Below are 16,549 nucleotides of genomic sequence, written 5' to 3'. Positions count from 1 at the left end.
TTAAAAGAATGATATATATGAGGATATTTATGATTCTCATTTTTATCGTAACACGGAAAATCTTTTTCCATATTTACCCAAGTTTCATGGGGTCTTTCTAATCCTTGCTCATAATCTTTCGTAAACAAATTATTTTGTTTATAGATTTGAGGTAAGGTTTCAAGAAAAGAAATTTGTCTTTCAAATCTCTCATTTAATTTCTTGGTTTCGTCAAGCAAAGCTTTAACTCTGGTTGTGAGTGTATTATTTTCTTCACTCATCTAGCTAATTCTTTAAGTTTATTCCTTAAATCTTGAGCTAATCCTTTATATCCCTCTTAATATAAGAAAAGAGTATGTTGTGGAAAATAAATTTATGCCCCATTCTCTTTAAATGACACATCCCACATTAAGGGGTATTTGTTGTCTAAAATTTCTACTTTGTAACTAAGTGACCTCATTGAAAGATAATGATGTCATGTAACTTATGTTGGAACAAAATGTGTTTAACAATGAACCTTAAAGGGTTTTGATGATAACAAGGTATTAAAAATTGTAAATTGGACTAGCTAATATTTGTTCAAGTGTACAGGACCATAATTATAAAGTTACATCATCATTGGTTCTGAATGAGCAAATAAAGAGCTATGGAAACAACAAAAATTTGAAGCTTGGACGCTCCTGAAGGCAACTTGCTACTGAAGAGAAAAAGCGCTCCTGAAGTCAAGCTGCTCCTGAAGAAATATCGCTCCTGAAGTAAGCTGCTCCTGAAGAATAGTGCTTCTGAAGACAAGAGGTCCAGAAGCCACATCATCAGAAGCTGCGTCATCAGAAGCTGCAGAAGTCATATCATCAGAAGCTGCATCATCAGAAGCTGCCTCATCAGAAGCCATTTCACCAGAAGCTGAATATCAACTGGATTTGCAAAGAATCAAGAATTGAAGAATTATCAATGCAAAAGCTGTCTATTGGATTCGAAAACACAAACAAAGGATTAGTGGAGTTTGCAACGGTCATTTCAAAGGTGTTTGAAGGCGTGTGTTTGCAATTTGGACGAAAGCGTTGACATTGTACTTTGTACGAATTGTACAACCACGTTCTCCACTACTCTGTTTTGTGTCCGCGCTACAGGACAAGAAAACAGCTCCAGAATACGGTTTCGCCTGCATAGATGTTCCTTTGGATAAGGAATGGATTTCAAATTTGTTCTTCATAGGACAACAGCCAAATCAGGCAAAAGATTATTGGTGAAAGATCAAGCTTCAACAACGACTCTTTGGTGTGCTGGCAATTTCACAACGTCTCTCTCACACCTCTATATAAAGGAGTGAAGACCTAGAGAATTGGTAATGCAAGAACGCTGAACGAAAGACTCACAAGATTTTCACAAGTACCAAACCTCTGCTGAAATTGTTCTGCATTCACTTAGAATTTCTGTGTCTCAAAGTCATATCTTAGAAATTCTTAAGTCCATTGAGTCTGTATCTGATTTGTATTGTGAGCACCTCTGATTGTATATCAAGTGTTCAACCTTAAACAATTTTCTGTGTAATTTTGTTTAGTTAGGAAGTCTCTTGCAGTTGTGCTTGAGCAGGAAGTCTCTTGATTGTGTTCTTGAGCAAAGGAAGTCTCTTGCTTGTGTGCTTGAGCATTGGAAGTCTCTTGCTTGTGTGCTTGAGCATTTGTAATCAGATATTACTCATAGTGAAATCTCCTTGGAAGTGCAAGGGGGACTGGACTACTTTCGGATTGTGGAAGGAACCAGTATAATTGCTTTGTGTCGTTCTTCTTCTCTCTCTCTCTCTGTTTTATTCCGCTGCATTTAGATTCTGATTATCACTTCAGAAGCTGTCTCGCTTAGCTTCTGATCAGTGTGTTCAGTTTTTAGGAGAAACGAAGAATTTTTCTAAAACACAATTCAACCCCCCCTTCTTGTGTTTTTCTCACCTTCAATTGGTATCAGAGCCTTGGTCTGTTGTGTAACACTTAATCGTGCAACAGTCAAAGATCTGAGAAAAACATGTCTACTCCTACTCCTACTGGTCCTGGTGATACTAGCTATAAACATGTCTCACATGATTATAGTGATAGTAAGAAAACCAGTATTGGAAAAGTTCCAAAGTTCAATGGAGATGCTGAAGAGTTCTCTTGGTGGAAGACCAACTTTTACAGTTACATCATGAGCCTAGATGAAGAATTATGGGATATTCTGGAAGATGGTGTTGGTGATTTAGTCCTTGATGAAGAAGGAGCTGCTGTGGATAGAAAGAAACATACTCCAGAACTGAGGAAACTTTACAAGAAGCATCATATTATCAGAGGAGCTCTTGTCACTGCCATACCCAAAGCAGAATACATGAAGATGAGTGACAAATCCACTGCTAAAGCTATGTTTGCTTCTCTCTGTTCAAATTATGAAGGGAGCAAGAAGGTCAAAGAAGCAAAGGCTCTCCTGCTTGTACATCAGTATGAGTTATTCAAAATGAAGGATGATGAAACTATTGAGGAGATGTACTCAAGGTTTCAAACCTTAGTTTCTGGTCTACAGATTCTAAAGAAGAGCTATGTTGCTTCTGATCATGTAAGCAAGATACTCAGAAGCTTACCTGCCAGATGGAGACCAAAAGTGACTGCCATTGAGGAAGCTAAAGATTTAAACACTTTAAGTGTCGAAGATCTTGTTAGTTCTCTCAAAGTTCATGAGTTAAGTCTTAATGAACATGAGTCTACTAAGAAGAGTAAATCAATAGCTCTTCCATCCAAAGGCAAGTCATCAAAAGCTCTCAAAGTGGTTGAATCTGAAGAGGAAGAACAGTCAAGTTCAGACTCCTGAACCAGATGCTGCAGAAATGGCCATGCTCTCAAACAGACTTCAATATCTGGCCAAGAAGAACAGAAAGTTTCTCTCCAGAAGGGGTAACTCCAGAAGCTCAAGGAAAGAAGATCAGAAGGGATGCTTCAACTGTAAGAAGTCAGGTCACTTCATTGCTGAATGCCCTGATCTTCAAAGAGAAAAGTCAAAGGACAAGTCAAAGAGGTCTACATTCAAACCAAGCAAATTCAAGAAGCAGATTAAGCAGAGTTTAATGGCAACCTGGGATGATTTGGGTAGTGAATCTGGATCTGATAAAGAGGAAGCTGATGAAGATGCAAAGGTAGTTGTTGGGTTGGTAGCAACAGCAACTTCAGAAGCTGGGTCAGATTCAGACTCAGAAGATGAAAACGAGGTATATTCCAAAATTCCCAGAGATGAACTTGTTGAGTCACTTAAAGAACTTCTTACACATTTTGAAGTAAGAACCAATGAGTTGAAGGATTTAAAAGAAAAATATGCTGATTTGGTACAACAGCAAAAATCAACTTTATTGGATCTGAAAGCTTCTGAACAAGGACTTAGGGGCTTTGACTTCATGTGTAAAACATATGAAGATCAGCTCAGGTTCTTATGTCAGAAGCTACAAGAAAAGTGTAATGAAAAACCTTTAAGTAACCATGAAATTGCTCTTGAAGATTTTATTATATCTGGCATTGACAGAAGCAGAGTGGCTTCTATGATTTATAGCATTTACAAGAACAATGGCAGAGGAATTGGTTTTCCAGAAGTGAAACTGGAGAAAACCAATCTAAAGTCTTGTTGTGAATGCATCAAGGAAGGTCTGAAAACATTCTTTGTACCAGAAGGGGCTGAGTTGGAAACTGTTGTTCAATCAGAACCTGAAGCTTCTAGTTCTAAGGCTAAGATTACTTCAAAGCCAAAGAACTCTAAGTCAAAGGCTATGATCAAATCTGATTCCAAAACTTCAAAGGTTAGGATCCTGAAAAGATCAGAACCTATTCCTCAGAGTCTGGTGAAACCAAAATCTGGGGTTCTGAAGTCTAAGTTTCAGAAGAAGACAATTACTGCTTCTGAAGTACCAAAACCTAAGGTGATGGTTAATCAGAAGCAACCCAACTCACAGCACAAGGTACAAGAAGTGAAGAGTAAAGCCTTAAGTACTAACCTTCCAGGACCCATAGAACAATGGGTACCTAAATCTAAAAATGTCAATGATGCAGGTATGTCTAAGAGCAGTGCCAAAGCAAAGATCATGGTACCTAGACAGTGGTTGCTCAAGACACATGACAGGAGACAAGTCCATGTTCCTCAGCCTAACAATGAAAGAGGGAGGAAATGTGAAATTTGGAGGCAACCAGTCAGGCAAGATCATAGGTACAGGAACTATTGGTAACTCCTCTACCTCAATTAATAATGTATGGTTGGTAGATGGTCTTGAACATAACCTTTTGAGCATTAGTCAATTTTGTGATAATGGTTATGATGTGCTTTTTGAAAAACCCAACTGTACAGTAATCAACAAGGAAGACAAATCCATTGTGTTCAAAGGAAAGAGAGTTGACAATGTCTATAAAATCAATTTTTCTGAACTGGCTGATCAGAAGGTGATGTGCCTACTATCAGTGAATGATAAGAAATGGATGTGGCACAGAAGGTTGGGACATGTTAACTGGAGGTTAATCTCTAAGCTTAGTAAGTTACAACTTGTGAAAGGGCTACCAGACATTGACTATTATTCAGATGCACTCTGTGGTGCATGTCAGAGAGGGAAAATTGTGAAATCATCTTTTAAAACAAAAGATATTGTTTCAACCTCAAGACCTTTAGAATTACTCCATATTGATTTATTTGGACCAGTAAGTACTGCATCCTTATATGGAAGTAGATATGGATTAGTCATTGTTGATGATTACAGCAGATGGACTTGGGTGAAATTCATAAAGAGTAAAGATGTTGCGTGTGATGTATTCAGTAGCTTCTGCACTCAAATTCAATCTGAAAAAGAATCAAAAATTTTGAAAGTCAGAAGTGATCATGGTGGAGAATTTGAAAATGAGCCATTTGAAGCTTTTTGTGAAAAACATGGAATTTTCCATGAATTCTCTTCTCCTAGAACACCACAACAAAATGGGGTTGTAGAGAGAAAGAATAGAACTTTACAAGAAATGGCCAGAACCATGATTCATGAAAACAATTTACCAAAACATTTTTGGGCAGAAGCAGTGAATACAGCATGCTATGTTCAAAACAGGATCTATATTAGACCTATTTTGGAGAAAACAGCATATGAACTCTTTAAAGGAAGAAAACCCAATATCTCTTACTTTCATCAATTTGGATGTACATGTTACATTCTGAACAACAAGCTCTACCTAAAGAAATTTGATGCCAAGGCCCAAAGAGGAATCTTTTTAGGTTACTCTGAAAGGTCAAAGGCATACAGGGTGTATAATTCAGAAACACTCTGTGTTGAAGAATCTATGCACGTTAAATTTGATGACAAAGAGCTTGAAGATAAAACTTCAAAGCAAGGTGAAAGTTTTGCAGAGATACAGGTTCCTGAAGCTACTCCAGAACCTGATCAGATAGCTGAGTCTGAAGATAGTCCAGAAGCTGAACCCACATCAGAAGCACAAGATGAAGCTGCTTCTGATGAAGCACAAGATGACTCACATCAAGAAGATCCTCCCAGAAACACATTCAAACACAAGTCTTCACATCCTGAAGAGCTAATCATTGGAAACAAAGATAGTCCAAGAAGAACAAGATCACATTTCAGACAAGAAGAGTCAATGATTGGACTAATCTCAATGATTGAACCTACAACAGTTGATGAAGCACTTTCAGATGATGGATGGATCCTAGCTATGCAAGAAGAGTTGAATCAATTTCAAAGAAATGATGTGTGGGATCTGGTACCCAAACCTCAGCACAAGAACATTATTGGAACAAAATGGGTATTCAGAAACAAGCTGAATGAGCAAGGTGAAGTAACAAGAAACAAAGCCAGACTTGTTGCACAAGGGTATAGTCAACAAGAAGGCATTGATTACACTGAAACGTTTGCTCCAGTTGCAAGATTGGAAGCAATCAGGTTACTTCTTTCCTATGCAGTTAATCATGGCATAATATTATATCAGATGGATGTCAAGAGTGCATTTCTCAATGGTGTCATAGAAGAAGAAGTGTATGTTAAGCAACCTCCTGGATTTGAGGATATTAAATATCCTGACCATGTTTTTAAATTGAAGAAATCACTATATGGCTTGAAACAAGCTCCCAGAGCTTGGTATGATAGACTAAGTAATTTCTTAATCAAAAATGATTTTAAGAGAGGACAGGTTGACACTACACTCTTCAGAAGGACCCTTGGGAAAGATACTCTTGTTGTGCAAATATATGTTGATGATATAATATTTGGTTCTACTAATGCATCTCTTTGCAAGGAATTTTCTGAGTTAATGCAGGATGAATTTGAAATGAGCATGATGGGAGAGCTGAAGTTCTTCCTTGGCATTCAAATCAATCAATGCAAAGATGGAGTCTATGTTCATCAATCAAAGTACACAAAGGAGCTTCTGAAGAAGTTCAAACTTGAAGATTGTAAAGTGATGAACACTCCAATGCATCCTACGTGCAACCTGAGCAAAGAAGATGAAGGAACTAAAGTAGATCAGAAGCTGTATAGAGGTATGATTGGTTCTTTGTTATACCTCACTGCATCTAGGCCAGATATTTTATTCAGTGTATGCTTGTGTGCAAGATTCCAATCAGATCCTAGAGAATCTCATATGACTGCTGTCAAGAGAATCTTCAGGTATTTGAAAGGAACAACCAATCTTGGACTCCTTTATAGGAAATCCTTAGATTATAAGCTAATTGGATTCTGTGATGCTGATTATGCTGGTGATAGGATTGAAAGAAAGTCAACCAGTGGCAATTGTCAATTTCTGGGTGATAATCTTATATCATGGGCTAGCAAAAGACAAACAACTATTGCTATGTCTACAGCAGAAGCAGAATACATTTCAGCTGCAAGTTGTTGTACACAACTACTTTGGATGAAACATCAGTTGGAAGATTATCAGATAACTGCTAACAGTATTCCCATTTATTGTGATAATACTGCTGCTATTTGTTTGTCTAAAAATCCAATTTTGCATTCAAGAGCGAAGCACATTGAAATCAAACACCATTTTATCAGAGATTATGTTCAAAAAGGAATTTTAGATATACAATTCATTGATACTGAAAATCAATGGGCTGATATATTTACTAAGCCTTTAACTGTTGAAAGATTTGATTTTATAAAGAAAAATTTGAACATGCACTTTGTATCTGATTAAATGCTTGCTTGCTCCTGAATAGGATTTTAGGTTCTGAAGTTAGTTCAGAAGCAGTAGTCCATCAGAAGCTCTTTATTGAGGTTCTGAGGAAAACTCGCTTCTGATGATGACGTCAGCATCTGAAGTCCAGAAGCTGGATTTATTGCTTCTGAATAGTTGAATTAGTGGAAACGTTGGAAGTTACCTTTTAAAAAGTAACTTTTGGCCCACTAACTTGGTAGTTACTCTGTGAACTTCTTACGTGGCCTGTATGTGTTGGTGTATAACTAAAAGGGCAATGATGATTTAAAAGCTTTGAAAGTACTTTTCACGCGCCCCCAATTTTGTCATTAATGTTATGTTTGTTTGTCTCTTTTGAATTGCAATCGTTTTACTTTTAACACTTTGTCAATTCACACACTACTCACTCACAACAAACACATTTGCTCTCAAACCTCTTGCAAAGTAAGCGCATTCTCTCAACCTTAGAACCCTAAAATCTTCATCTTCTTCAAATCTTCGTAAATCATCAAATGGCATCATCAAGCTCAAAAGTTTCAGAATCTACATCAAACAAGCAAAGCGTATCAGAATCTGGGTCCATCTACAAAAAGAAGACTATGGATATTCCATGGGAATCCTTAATAGTTCAAGTAGAGTCACCGGTGGATTTTGCTTCACTCAAGAAGTATGAAGTAAACATGGAAGGTTTGATAGAAACTCAGATGATGTCTGAGTATTTCAAGATGCTAAATGGGCCAACATATGTGAACTTGGTCAAGGACTTTTGGTTAAAAGCTGAAGTGTACAATGAAAAGCCTGCAAAAGTCGTAAGCAAACAAGCGGGGTCAAAGAAAGGGAAAATGGTCATGGATATGAATCCTACATCATTTGATAGCTTAGAAATAAGGTCTGAAGTGATGGGCATTCCTATAACCATCACTGAGGACGTTATAGCTAAAGCTTGTAGGATGCATGCAGAGGGAAGATTCTAAGAAATAGTCAGGAAGGAAGATGTCCTGCTAAAAGGTTACTACAACTCTCTTCTGGGTGGGAAGAAAGATGCCAAGCCTTCAGAGATGGAGATTCACAACAGAATGTTGGTGAAATTCAGTAATGATTGCTTCTTTCAAAGAGCAGGAGGGTCTGACCAACCCAACAACCAACAGAAGCTAGCAATTTATTTCATGACCAATCTTGAAAAGATAAACTTCCCCAGATATGTAATGGATCATCTCTGCTGGGCCATAAACGAAAGCACTACAAGAGGAAGAAAACAAGTACCCTATGGAAGATTGCTTTCTGAAATCTTTCATCAAGGAAGGGTGCTGGAGTTCTTAAAAAGGACAAGGAGTGCTTCTGATAAATGTTTCGAAGTTTCTACTGCTGAAAGGACTATCAGTAGCAGGAGCTTATGCTCTATGAAGTTCATCAAAGAAGCCCCTAAAGATGAAAAGTGGTTAGAGATGACAACTGCTGAAACTGAGATAATCAGGGACTTTCCTCCCATCTTTAAGGAAAGTGACTCTGATTTCCTAGTTCAATCAGTAGCTGAGTACGTCTTGGAGGAAGATGCAAGGTCTCAGGAGGAAGCTGCTCTTGCTAAAGGGAAAGGCAAGAAGGCCAAGGCAGTTGCTGTGTCAGAAGCTGCTGTTTCTGAGGCACCTGAAGGGAAAAGGGCCAGAACTAGTTCTGAATCAGAAGCTGCTCCTACTAAAGGAAAGAAGGCCAGAACTAGTACTGAGTCAGAAGCTGCTAAACCTGTTTTTATCAAGGAAAAAGGAAAGATGCAGAAGGTTGGTGCTGCTTCTATTCCACAGAAGAGGAGAAAAGGTAAGGCAGACTTGGTAATCACTCAAGAGCAGCTGGATGAAGCTCTTGAAGAAATAGAGAAAGAGGAGGCTGATCCCAAGCTGAAGAAGAAGAAGGCTCCCCTTCAACTTGTGAGTCCTATGGTTGAGATGACTCGAATAAGGAAAAGGATGGCAGATGAACGTGCTGCTGATCTTATATCAGAAAGAAAGGATCAAAAAGCTCAATACATTCATCAAAGAGATGAAAAGCTCAAGGCTTTGGGATTGGAGGACTGTGATAGGTTCTACAAAGATAAACTGGCTGAAGTAAGAGCCATTGCTGGTAAACCTACTGAAGACAATGAGGAAGACGATATGATGCTCGTCTTTGAAAATGCTCCAGCAGAGGGAACTTCAGAAGCAGTTTCTCAATCTGCTGATCCATAGAAGATCACTTCTGAAGCTGACCCTGCAGATCAGGTAATCCAGATTCCAGTCACCTCTATCCCCACTTCACCCTCTTCACCATCAGCACCTGAACAAATAGAAGACACTTCTGTCTTAGACAATCTTGCTCTCCACTACTCAGGTGAATTACCCATAGACAAAACTTCAGAAAAGGCCTCTGAAGCAACTCCAGAAGCAGCTGCTTCTGAAAATGTTGTTTCAGAAAACCCCCATCAACAAACACCTGAACCACAAAAACCCACAACACCCCCACAATCACCAATAGCCATCATTGACCACCAACTCAACAATCAAACAACAACTTCACTACAACAACCACCAACTGAAACTGAATTTCAACCTTTACCTGAACACTCTCCAGAACCAACTCCCATGGGTGTTGACATCTCTCAAGTCAATGTTCAAGACTCAACCTCCACCACACACATTGATTCTGACCAGCCTTCGTCTTCAAACACACAAACACACCTTACCTTTCCAATTCCTAACCCCATTCAAGATTTAGAAATCAGTGATTCTGATCTTGAAACCCTTGATCATCCACCCACAAACATCCTGGAATCTGGATATATTAATTCTGAGCTTCTCACAATCTTGAGTCAGATGCATAATCTGGTGGATCAAAGAAGGACAATTGATCTCACAGGTGCATATGAAGACTCCTGGGCATCTCTTCAAAACCGGGCAGCTGGGGTTATTGAAGAAATCAAGGCCAAATGCATCAGAGTCAAGTAAGCTTCAGTCAGAAGGATAATGGAGCAAGTGAATCAGAGTCTTAGAGTAAGAAGTTCTACACTGCTCCTGGCAAACCAGCCTTTCTTCTTTGAAACGGATTACTTGACCAGAGAAGCAAGGCTGTGTAAGCTTCTGAAGAAACAGATGGCACAGCAGCAGCAAGAAGCTAGAGAAAGGGAACAAGCTCTTCTTCAGAGGCAACAACAACTTGAAGAACTGTTGAAGAAGAAGATTGAAGAAATGGAAGAGATGAAGAAACAACAACAAACCAACCCTTAGTTGCACACCCTTGTGTTTTTCTTTGTTTGTTGTCTGTTTTAAAATTTCTTAGTCCTTGCTTCTGAAACCATCTTGTCTTATTTCTCTTGCTTCTGAATGCTTACTGATTCTGACTGTTTAGCTGCTTCTGACAATTGATATACATGTTCATATATTTTGCTCTGACTTATTTAGTTCACTTTCTTTTATACTCTCTCCTGTTTGAGTTTTTCTCATATCTTTTTGTCTTTTATGCTTAAATTTATTTTAATTTTTTTTGATAATGACAAAAGGGGGAGTATATGTGACAAGTATTTAAAGGCTCTGAGCCCCATTAATGGCATTTGAAATTTTTGAAAACCTTCTATCATTTTTTTTACCTTATTGGTATAAGCTATGAACGAACGAAGGAGTATCAAAATTCAAGTAAAATTAATTGAACCATTCTTCTTATCTATAAGTTAATTCTTTCAATGATTCAATTTTGTTTTTAAGCTCTGATAATATTATTGCGCGAAAAATGAATTTAATTAACCTGGATAGAACTTAGGGGGAGCTTACAAACCTCACCTTAAAGACTATCAGACTCAGGGGGAGTTTGAGCTTACAAACCTCAGATTCTGAGCTTACAAACCTCAGAACCCCAAAGTCAACTTGTTAATTAGATTAACAACAATTGATCAATTTTAAATACTTTTGTTTGTCATCATCAAAAAGGGGGAGATTGTTGGAACAAAATGTGTTTAACAATGAACCTTAAAGGGTTTTGATGATAACAAGGTATTAAAAATTGTAAATTGGACTAGCTAATATTTGTTCAAGTGTACAGGACCATAATTATAAAGTTACATCATCATTGGTTCTGAATGAGCAAATAAAGAGCTATGGAAACAACAAAAATTTGAAGCTTGGACGCTCCTGAAGGCAACTTGCTACTGAAGAGAAAAAGCGCTCCTGAAGTCAAGCTGCTCCTGAAGAAATATCGCTCCTGAAGTAAGCTGCTCCTGAAGAATAGTGCTTCTGAAGACAAGAGGTCCAGAAGCCACATCATCAGAAGCTGCGTCATCAGAAGCTGCAGAAGTCATATCATCAGAAGCTGCATCATCAGAAGCTGCCTCATCAGAAGCCATTTCACCAGAAGCTGAATATCAACTGGATTTGCAAAGAATCAAGAATTGAAGAATTATCAATGCAAAAGCTGTCTATTGGATTCGAAAACACAAACAAAGGATTAGTGGAGTTTGCAACGGTCATTTCAAAGGTGTTTGAAGGCGTGTGTTTGCAATTTGGACGAAAGCGTTGACATTGTACTTTGTACGAATTGTACAACCACGTTCTCCACTACTCTGTTTTGTGTCCGCGCTACAGGACAAGAAAACAGCTCCAGAATACGGTTTCGCCTGCATAGATGTTCCTTTGGATAAGGAATGGATTTCAAATTTGTTCTTCATAGGACAACAGCCAAATCAGGCAAAAGATTATTGGTGAAAGATCAAGCTTCAACAACGACTCTTTGGTGTGCTGGCAATTTCACAACGTCTCTCTCACACCTCTATATAAAGGAGTGAAGACCTAGAGAATTGGTAATGCAAGAACGCTGAACGAAAGACTCACAAGATTTTCACAAGTACCAAACCTCTGCTGAAATTGTTCTGCATTCACTTAGAATTTCTGTGTCTCAAAGTCATATCTTAGAAATTCTTAAGTCCATTGAGTCTGTATCTGATTTGTATTGTGAGCACCTCTGATTGTATATCAAGTGTTCAACCTTAAACAATTTTCTGTGTAATTTTGTTTAGTTAGGAAGTCTCTTGCAGTTGTGCTTGAGCAGGAAGTCTCTTGATTGTGTTCTTGAGCAAAGGAAGTCTCTTGCTTGTGTGCTTGAGCATTGGAAGTCTCTTGCTTGTGTGCTTGAGCATTTGTAATCAGATATTACTCATAGTGAAATCTCCTTGGAAGTGCAAGGGGGACTGGACTACTTCCGGATTGTGGAAGGAACCAGTATAATTGCTTTGTGTCGTTCTTCTTCTCTCTCTCTCTGTTTTATTCCGCTGCATTTAGATTCTGATTATCACTTCAGAAGCTGTCTCGCTTAGCTTCTGATCAGTGTGTTCAGTTTTTAGGAGAAACGAAGAATTTTTCTAAAACACAATTCAACCCCCCCTTCTTGTGTTTTTCTCACCTTCAACTTATACAGCTATCTTGGTTTGCTTTTTTATCACACATGTAGCTAACTAAAGACATGTTATCTTAACTAAACTGAACCAAATTTAAACTTGGTGGGAAATTGCAAAGTACACTTTTGGTTCAACTACTCTTCTCATGCCTCACTTTAACATTGTCATCACAGTGAAAAAATTAATGTCAGAAAACCTTTTCAATCAAAAGTTCACACTTCCCTACTCCAAATTTTTGGCTCTAAAATTTGAAATCCAAATTCAAACTCATTTTATTCTCAACCCACTTTTATATAAGATTCAATAATCTTACAACTTTCTTCTTCTTTCTCTCACCCTTTCTTATCTATATTTCATCATCATCTCCATTTTTCTAATCTTCATTTTCTTTTCTTATTTTGCAGGATATGTTCAATTTTTTCATTGACGAAGAAGACCCATAAATGAAGAACATGGGTAAGGTGAACTCTTTTTCCTTTCCGTTGTAAAATTGTCTTCATTTTTTTTATGTCCTTCATATCATCATATTAAGAGTTTACTTTTTTCTTCAGCTGCATAACATGACAAATACAAAAAATCATTCACATTCAAACTATAATAAATAGATTATTTCAGATCTATAATAAAGTTTTACACTATACTCAATCTTCTACAAATACTGATGTTCTTGCACAATTTTTCCTTTGTTTTTTGGACAGAAAAATAGACAAGAAATAAAGATGATGAATATCACCATGGAAGAGTAAGAATGAAAAAAGCACGAGAAAATAAAGATGAGTACAAAGATCAAAAGAAGTAGCAATCTTGTCTGTTATGATTTTATGGAAGAATCATTGAAGATAAAAGGGGAAAACAATAAAGAAGATGGAGAAGAACCAACTTATATGTATGTGTGATAGCTGAGAGAGTAACAGTAAAGTTATGAACTTATCAGATCTACATGGGCATTTGATGTCAAAATTTACTCTTTTCATTATCTAACATGTACCTCTCCTCCTTTTTCTAATCTTCATTATTTGTATTTATCTTCAACTAAATTTTTTTGATCTACAAATGTTATTCCAGGGAAGGTGAATGGAGTTCTTGTCTCTTCAGCAAACTACAAACAAAGAAGGGAGACATCAGTAAGTAAATGATGAGAATTACTAATTAGTTTAGTACATGAATCCTCAACAAAATAAATAACCCATTTAAGTATTAATTTATTGCTGGAAATGATGAATTAGTGTCTTGTATGTTGCTAATAAAATTGAAAATATGATATATTGCAGGAAAGTCAATTGATTTTCTTTTCACTTCAACAAACTACAAAGAAAGACATCCTTAAATAAACGATGGAGAAACAAAGGGAAGAGAGTTTGATTTGTATATGTTTTTTTATGATTATATACTGTTATGAAGAAATAAAGAAAAAAACTACATAAGAAAGGAGTTTAATTTTTTCAAAAGCAACAAAAATGATTAGTTTAATTGTTTCAAAATCTGTTTATAGATTAACATAATTTTACAATTATCTCTACAACAACAAAAATCTGCAAAATAATAGATCTACAAAAGCAAAATCTACATCAGGAAAAATAGGTAACAAACATCTTCATTAGAAAATATATCATTTATGTCTTCTCTGTCTGTCATGCTAACTTGTCTGTAGGTCTAATGTTTTTTCTTTGGCTGACAGGAAAGACAGGTAAGGGAGGTGTGAGATGAGATATCAATGTAGAGAGGAAGTAATAAACCGGAAATTGTAGAATTTTGTTTGCTGCGGTTTTATGAAACAAACATTGATATCTCATATCAAAGCTACATAACAAAAAAACGATGAAAAAGAGAGGGATGAGCTACTGGTATTCTGACTTACTAGAGAGTATTAACACTATGGTTTAATATCAGTTTGGGCAATTTTTTAACCATAACAATTTGGGATTGAAAAAAAATCTATGTTCTTAGTTGAAGTATATAGTATTTATTTATATTTCAAAAAGAAGTGAATTAATATTTATTTCTTTCTTCAAAAAAAAAAGGATTTTAAAATAAAAAATCTGAGTTGAAATTGTTGTTAAATCATAAAAAATAATAACAGAAAGTGAATGTTGAAAGAAGGGAAAAAAAAAATTGTTTTGCAAAGAAAAATATTGTTCAACTCAGATTTTTTTATCAAATAGTATCAGATCTAAAAAACACAAAAAAACATGACCTCATGGACAACCCAAGTTTGAGACAATAACACCGGCGGTTGCAATTTCCGGCACGGAGGTCGACGGAAAAGATTTTTCAAATTATGATCTTCTTTGTGGAATTTGTAGAGGAGATGGAGGAGAGTCTTTTTATGGTGATGATTTTTCAAACGGTGGTCTATGTTGGCCGACATCTATCAGAGAAGGTGGTGGTTGAGATGTTTATAAATCCATCTGATCTGAAAATAAATTAAATAGAATGAATGATATAAGAAAAAGAATAGGTTAAGATTGTGAACGTGGCTCAAACGGAGCAGTCGGAGGTTGATTGTGGAGGCTGTGAATAGTGATTTGGCGGCTAGGGTTGTTTAGAGGAGAGAACTTCTCAGATTCATTTGGTGAGGAGAGAGAATAAAATGAACAAATAAGTGTTTGTGTAAAAATAATTATTATAAAAGAGAGTGAGAGAGATAAATTAAAAAGCTTACAAGTGGAGGATCGAAAAGACAAAGAAAAATGAAAAATGGCAGATGTACTGTACAATAGTAACAATTAGGTTTATTAAAAAGAAAATAGTAACAATTGGGTTAAATTATTAAAAGAACAATTATGTTAAATAAAATAAATTTTTAAATTGAAATGGCTAATGTAGTGAAAGTGTGGAAAGAAAAAATTGATATGGATATTTACAATTAGGAGTAAATTAAATATTATGTGTACTCTTTATCAATGGTTGTGATCACTTAATCAAAATTAAAAAGTGAGTCGAATATCACCTTTCTTCAATTCTACAATTATATTGTCATTGATTAAATTAAACTAAAATTTTAGATAACTTTAGAAGTTTTAGAAATAACTCACATGCACATGATAAGTGAGCATTGACAAAAAAATTGTAGATAACTTTGAAATGCATGGGAGAAGCGGACATTAACTAAAATTTTAGAAATAACTGAAATGCACGAGATAAGTTGCAACTAACTAAACTAACTTTGATACATCGAACAACTTTAATATAAACATGATAAAGTCACATATAAATACAAGGAAATAAACCATCTGTTTCACGGTAACGTAAATAGAAAAAACTTTTTTATGTAGAATATATATCATTAGTCCATTACCCTTATAAAATATGTGTCGCTAAAAAATTAGTTAAAAATAATTCCATATTACTAATGAAAAAATACATATTGTAAAAAATTAACTCAGATGTACTTGATAAATTGTGACTGATTAAACTAACTTTAATACACAAAACAAATTGTCGTTTATAATAAATTGTTCCTTATAAAACTTTTATATTATTTAGAATATCACTTCACTCCAATTCTACAATGATATTGAACTTAATCAACTAAAATGCACAGGATAAATGAGCAATATCGTAAATAACTAAAATGCACATGATAAAAATTTCATGAGTAACTTAAATGCACGGGATAAGTTATCAATGACTAAATTAACTTTTATACACAACACAAGTTGTCATTTATAAAAAATTGTTCACGATAAAACGTTTATACTATTTAAAATAACACATCACTTCGATTTAGTCAAGTACAATAATATTGAACCCTCATGGACTAAAATGCTGAAGAGAAGTTAACATTGATTAAATTAAAATGCATGGAAAAATTGGACATTAACTTAAATAGTTATCAATCATAAATAGTTAAATATAACACTTATACATAGAACATTTTGTCACTGATAAATTTTAAAACGATTATTATGCACTTGATAAGTTAGCAAACATATTATAAAATTATATAAGTCGATAATTATTATACACTTGAAAAATT

At 35.8% G+C, this 16,549-nt stretch overlaps 2 long non-coding RNA genes across 2 annotated transcripts; one reads left to right on the top strand and one right to left on the bottom strand.

Annotated features, from left to right (window-relative positions):
- The first annotated feature begins 12,921 nt into the window (after positions 1-12,921).
- Positions 12,922-14,217, top strand: LOC146953111 (uncharacterized). The gene is made up of 3 exons (XR_015008040.1): positions 12,922-13,031; positions 13,269-13,694; positions 13,842-14,217. It is a non-coding gene; the product is annotated as an uncharacterized LOC146953111 (long non-coding RNA).
- LOC146953110 (uncharacterized) lies at positions 13,339-14,904 on the bottom strand. Its single transcript, XR_015008041.1, has 2 exons — positions 14,765-14,904; positions 13,339-13,669 (listed from the first exon to the last, which is right to left on the bottom strand). It is a non-coding gene; the product is annotated as an uncharacterized LOC146953110 (long non-coding RNA).
- Positions 14,905-16,549: the final 1,645 nt, after the last annotated feature.

Source organism: Medicago sativa, chromosome 1 (assembly GCF_051527215.1).
Source record: "Medicago sativa cultivar Bolivia chromosome 1, Bolivia_mono, whole genome shotgun sequence".
Lineage (NCBI taxonomy): Eukaryota > Viridiplantae > Streptophyta > Magnoliopsida > Fabales > Fabaceae > Medicago > Medicago sativa.
This window is presented reverse-complemented; position numbering and strand designations above follow the sequence as displayed.